The following is a 5,710-nucleotide window of genomic DNA, read 5'->3' on the forward strand; positions in this document are numbered from 1 at the left end:
CCGGAGGCTGTGTTCCAGGCCCCTCCGGAGAAACTGCACCTGCTCCCTCCCCGGCCACAGCCTCGGGCCGGGCGCCGTTTGCTGCGCTGTTGGCACAGGCAGGCCCGGTGTCCACGGCAACACGCGCGCCCCGCGCCGGGCACTGCTCTCCGCGCTCAGAACTGCCCGAGGCCCAGTTTCCCTCGGGCCACGGAGCCCGTGGCCTCGCGTAGGACGAGTTTGGAGCGGCCTTCGGCGGCGGCACCGACCGTGCGCGGCCCCTTCTCTCTCAGCCCCGATACTAGGGTGACCCGCGCGTCAGTGTCGCCCGTGGAACCGCGCGCCCGCCGGGCTGGCCAGGCCGGGATCTCTGGCCGCGCGGGTCTGCGCCGCACCCCCACGCGCTCTGCCGCTCACTTGTTAGCGGGGCGGTGGGCGCACTAAGAGGACCTGCCCGGGGGTGACAGGCCGGGGAGAGCGAAGGCCAGCCCCTCCGTGGAGCAGGAGGGTGCACGCATCCCCAACCCGCTTGTTCTGGGAAGTTGGGGGGTGGGGGCGCCCGCAGGGAGCAGCCCCTGGGCTGGGCGCGGAGGCACCAGGAGGATTCGGGCGGTCTCGGTTATCAGAGCCAGGGGCAGGCGCGGGGTCTGGGTGCGCGCGATCTGGCGGGCGCTGGGGTGCCGGCGGGCCTCACGGGAGGCGCCCGGTGGGGAGTTGGGGAGAAGGGAATACGGTCCAAGTGGGCGCGAGGACACGGCTCACGCGCGCAGGAGTGGGTAGCAAAGACCCCACAGCCAGCGCCCACGCGGGTGCGCGCACCGTCGTGCGGAGGGTGGGCGCGGTCCACGCGCTGTCCTCGCGGAATAGGCGTCAAATCCGTTCACCCCGATCTGAGCTGCACAGGAGCGTGAGTCCCGGGCTCGCTGCGAGCGGGGGACTCGCTGCAGGCAGGGAGCCTGATTTAGCCACAAACAAACAAACAAAAAAAAACAAAGAAAAACAAAGTTTATGCACCATGTACAAAACGTATGCACATACACTATTATATTATATATTAGCATACAAATACATGTTTTATGTAAGTATGTTTACGCATAAACGTGTAAATATAAATACACAGAACATAGGCCGGCCAGTTAAATGTAAATTTCAGATAAGCGGGTAATTTTTTAGTATGCGTCCCATGCAGTATTGGGGGAACATATTTTTACTAAAAACGATTCGTTGTTTATCTGTAATTCAAATGGAAGTGCGTGTCCTGGGTTTTATTTGGCAGCCCCGGCTAGAGGAAGCCACCGCGGAAATCCCGGGTCGCAAGAAGCGTGGAGGCGCCCGGAGAGCGAACTACAAGCCCCACAATGCCCCGCGGGTTCCCGGGCCCCGATAGGCTGTGGCGCGCTTCCCGCCCTCCGTCACTTCCGGGCGCGGGCTGGCGGTTGCGGCGACTCCGAGTGCTCTGCAGCGCGGGGTCCGGCGCGGCAGGCGGCTTCGCCATGAACTTCTCCGAGGTGTTCAAGCTCTCCAACCAGCTCTGCAAGTTCTCCCCGGACGGCAAGTACCTGGTGAGCGGCCGCAGGGCCCGGGCCGAGGTCGGGCCCTCCGTGGGGACCCCGGATAGGGGAGCGGAGGCGGCCGCGGGGCCCCGGGGGAAGGCAGCTTGGGGGTGGGCAGGGGCGGGATGCGGGCAGGGGACCCAGACGGGTGGCCTGGGCAGTAGCCGTGGGCACGGGACCCGGACGGGTGGCCTGGGCGCAGGACCTGGGCAGGTGCCGCCTCCCGCACCTGGGTTTCCACCTGCCGCGGGCGGATGGAAGCAGCGCTTTCTGTACACACAGGAGACAGCGGCTGCTGGTGGTTATTTTGCCACAAAACAAGCAAGCACACAATCGGTCTTCTGTGAAGGGGGCAGGGGCAGCTGCTGTGACACCCTTCCCAGCCCTCTTTGCTGGTGTCGCTAACTAGCGTTCCGTGTCCGCACCGCTGGGCCGGGAGCCGGTCCTCCCAGGGGTGCAGAGCGGTGTGCTACCCCGTGCATGAAGCCTAGAGCCGGGCGACCAGCAGCCCCGGCGGGGCCTGGTCAGTCTGGGTGAGGAGCTGAGGGCTGTTTTCAGGCTGGCCGGTGACTGAAGCTCCCAACCGCTCCTTTTTTTTTTTTTTTTATTCTGGGCCAGCTTTAGCTCTGAGGCTTGGCTCCAGCTCTGAGGCCTCGGCTGCTGAAAGCAGGTATCTGGTTTGTTTGGGTTCCATAATGGAAACACTGTTTCAACTCCAGCTTTGAGATCCCGGCTGGCTGAAAGCTGGTTTCTGGGGTTTTGTTTAGCTTCTATATTTGTAACAATGTTTCTTAAACTGCAAGCTCAGAGGCCAGCAGCGGCAGGCGGGGAACCTTGGCTTCCTCTGTCACTGAAGCAAGCAAGCCTCATGTTCACTTCAAGCTGCCTGACTGCCGGCCACCATCTTGGCTCGCAGTTAATTTGCATATAGCCCTGATTAGCCAATGGGAAGGGTAGCGGAGGTATGGCTGATTACCATGTTTCTCTCTTATTAGATAGGATAACCCTTGGTTTCCTGAAGAAGGTATATTAGATCTTGAATGTTTGGCAAAAAGTTGGTCAGAACTTGAAAAAAGCTCAGCAGCAGGAAAAAAACTTGCCTCCAAACTGTTTCTCCTTGTGGAACACGGTATTTCATTTGCTAGAGCCTTTTAAAGAGACTAAGGAGGGATAATACTGGCTGAATACTCAAATAACTTATGAAATGTTAGCAAGGCTGGGACAGTATAATGATGTGCAAAATCAGCTAAATTAATGTGCAGAAAGCTTATAAGCAAACTAGAGGCCCGGTGCACAAAAATTTGTGCACTCGGTGGGGGGGAAGGGGGTTCCCTCAGCCCGGCCTGTGCCCTCTCGCAGTCTGGGACCTCTCAGGAGATAACGCCCTGCTGGCTTAGGCCTGCTCCCGGGTGGCAGAGGGCAGGCCCAATCCCTAGGTGCAGCTCCTGGTCGGGCTCAGAGCAGGGCCGATTGGGGAGTTGGGGCGCCGCCCCCTGTCATGCACAGAGCAGGGCGGATTGGGAGGTTCTGATGCCACTCTCAGTCATGCTCAGGGTAGGGCCGATTGGGAGGTTGGGGCACTGCCCGCTGTCACACTCAAGGCAGGGTCGATGGGGAGGTTGCAGCGCCACCCCCTGTCACTCACAGAGCAGGGCCCATCAGGGGGGTTGGGGCTCCGTACCCTGTCACGCACAGAGCAGGGTCAATCAGGGTTGGGGAGCTCCCCCCTGTCACGCACAGAGCAGGGCCTACCAGGGGGTTGGGGAGCTCCCCCCTGTCACTCACAGAGTAGGGCCGATAGGGGAGTTGGGGCACCGCCCCCTGTCACACACAGAGCAGGGCGGATAAGGGGGTTGGGGTGCCGCACCCTGTCACACTCAGGGCAGGGCCGATGAGATTATGGCTCTACCCCATCACACACAGAGCAGGGCCCGTAGAGGGCAGTTGGGGCGTCACCCTCTATCACCCACAGAGCAGAGCCGATCATGGGGTTGGGGCGCCGCCACTTTCACACTCAGGGCAGGGCTGATGGGGAGGTTATGGCTCTACCCCGTCACACACAGAGCAGGGCCCTTGAGGGGGGGTTGGGGCGCCGCACCCTGTCACACACAGAGTAGGGCCGATCAGGGGGTTGGGGAGCTCCCCCGTATCAGGCACAGAGCAGGGCTGATCAGGGGGTTGGGGTGCCTTTCCCTGTCACGAACAGAGCAGGGCCGATCGGGAGGTTGTGATCCCACCCCGTCACACACAGAACCGCAGGGCGATCAGGGGGTTTGGGCATAGCCCCCGTCACGCTGATCCCGGTGCCTGCAGGCCTCGCAGCTCCTATGATCCCGGTGCTGGGAGGCATATTACCCTTTTACTATATAGGATAGAGGCCTGGTACATGGATGGGGGCCGGCTGGTTTGCCCTGAAGGGTGTCCTGGATCAGGGTGGGGGTCCCCACTGGGGTGCCTGGCCAGCCTGGGTGAGGGGATGATGGCTGTTTGCAGCTGGTCACACACCCTTCAGGGTGGGGGTCCCCACTGGGGTGCCTGGCCAGTCTGGGTGAGGGGCTGAGGGCTGTTTTCAGGCTGGCGGGTGACGGAAGCTCCCAACCGCTCCTTTTTTTCTTTTTTTTTTATTCTGGGCCAGCTTTCGCTGTGAGGCTCCAGCTCTTAGGCCTCTGCTGCTGAAAGCAGGTATCTGGTTTGTTTCGGTTCTATAACCGTAACAATGCATAACTCCAGCTCTGAGATCCCGGCTTGCTGAAAGCAAGTTTCTAGGGTTTTGTTTAGCTTCTATATTTGTTACAATGTTTCAAACTGCAGGCTCAGAGGCCTGCAGCGGCAGGCAGGGAACGGTGGAGTCCTCCGTCACTGAAGCAAGCAAGCCTCATGTTAGTTTCAAGCTGCCTGGCCGCCATGTTGGCTGGCAGTTAATTTGCATATCTCGCTGATTAGCCAGTGGGAAGGGTAGCGGTCGTACCCTAATTACCATGTTTCTCTTTTATTAGATAGGATTAGACTTTATGGTAAAGTTTTTCAGTGATAATGTGTTGATGATAAAGGGCCAGTTCCTCTTCTCCCTGTAAAAGCCGGAGAAGTCTGCAGCAGCGGCAACAGAAACCTTAAGCGTTATCTCTAAAGGAAAAAAGTGGCGGTTTTAAAATCCCCCTCCCCCTACCTTCTCACCAGAAACATAGTTTTCCAAAGCCTTTGGTAACTTAAGACTTTAGAATATTGCTGAATTAAACAATAAAAATTATTAAATATCTAGGTATTTTAAAATGACAAAAATACTGAAATATTAACCTGTTTACCCCAAAAAAACCTAGAGGGTAGAATTTAATCTATTAATTGAATATGTCTTGTATTTTATTTGAAATATATCCTTAAAAATGTAAAAATATTATTAAGTTGAGAAATGCTAAGTATTTTACTTGCTACCTGAAAGTTGAAGCTTCTTAGAATTCAAATTAAATTGGGAGAAATTATATAGTTGTAATAACAAAATGCCTAAAGTATAGAAATTTTGAGAAAATAATTTTTGTGTTTTCTCTGAAATAATTAGGAATTCAAAATATGTTACTTATTGGTCTAATTTTAAAAAAGGAAGATTAATTCTGTGATCCCAACTAAATTTTTAATACAAAAACCAGTTTAAATTTCATTAATATCTTTTAATAATTATAAAAAGTATATAATCTTTAAATATGTATTTGATGGTCTTTCCATGTTAAATTTCAAAGCTATAACCGAAGGATGATTCTTGGAGAACTCCAAGGGCCCGTAGTGATCCAAAAAGAATTTGTTCTCTCTTCTTAAAGGAAATATTTTAAATTTAGTCAATCTAATATAATTGAAATTGTATGGAAAGCTTTAATTAAATAAAAATAACTATATTTTACTTATATACATACATTTTAAATGCCATGAAGGTTTTGGCCTCTAGGATGGGCAAAATAGAGTGACGGTATATTTCTTAGATACAGCCAAATTTTTCAGCAGCGGAAATTTAAAAGACAAAAAACTCCTAGCCACCTGCATTTAAATAGGCTGGAGGTGGGGCAGCATTGTGCCTCATGGATCAAACGTATAAATTTACTTGCATTGCTTTTTAAAGATACCTACTTTAATTACTTTATAAATTAGCTTTTTAAATTATAATCAAGGTTTCATATAATTTCAGCTAAATG

The sequence above is a fragment of the Myotis nattereri genome (assembly GCF_964212035.1).
Source record: "Myotis nattereri genome assembly, chromosome: 3".
In the NCBI taxonomy this organism is placed as follows: Eukaryota; Metazoa; Chordata; class Mammalia; order Chiroptera; family Vespertilionidae; genus Myotis; species Myotis nattereri.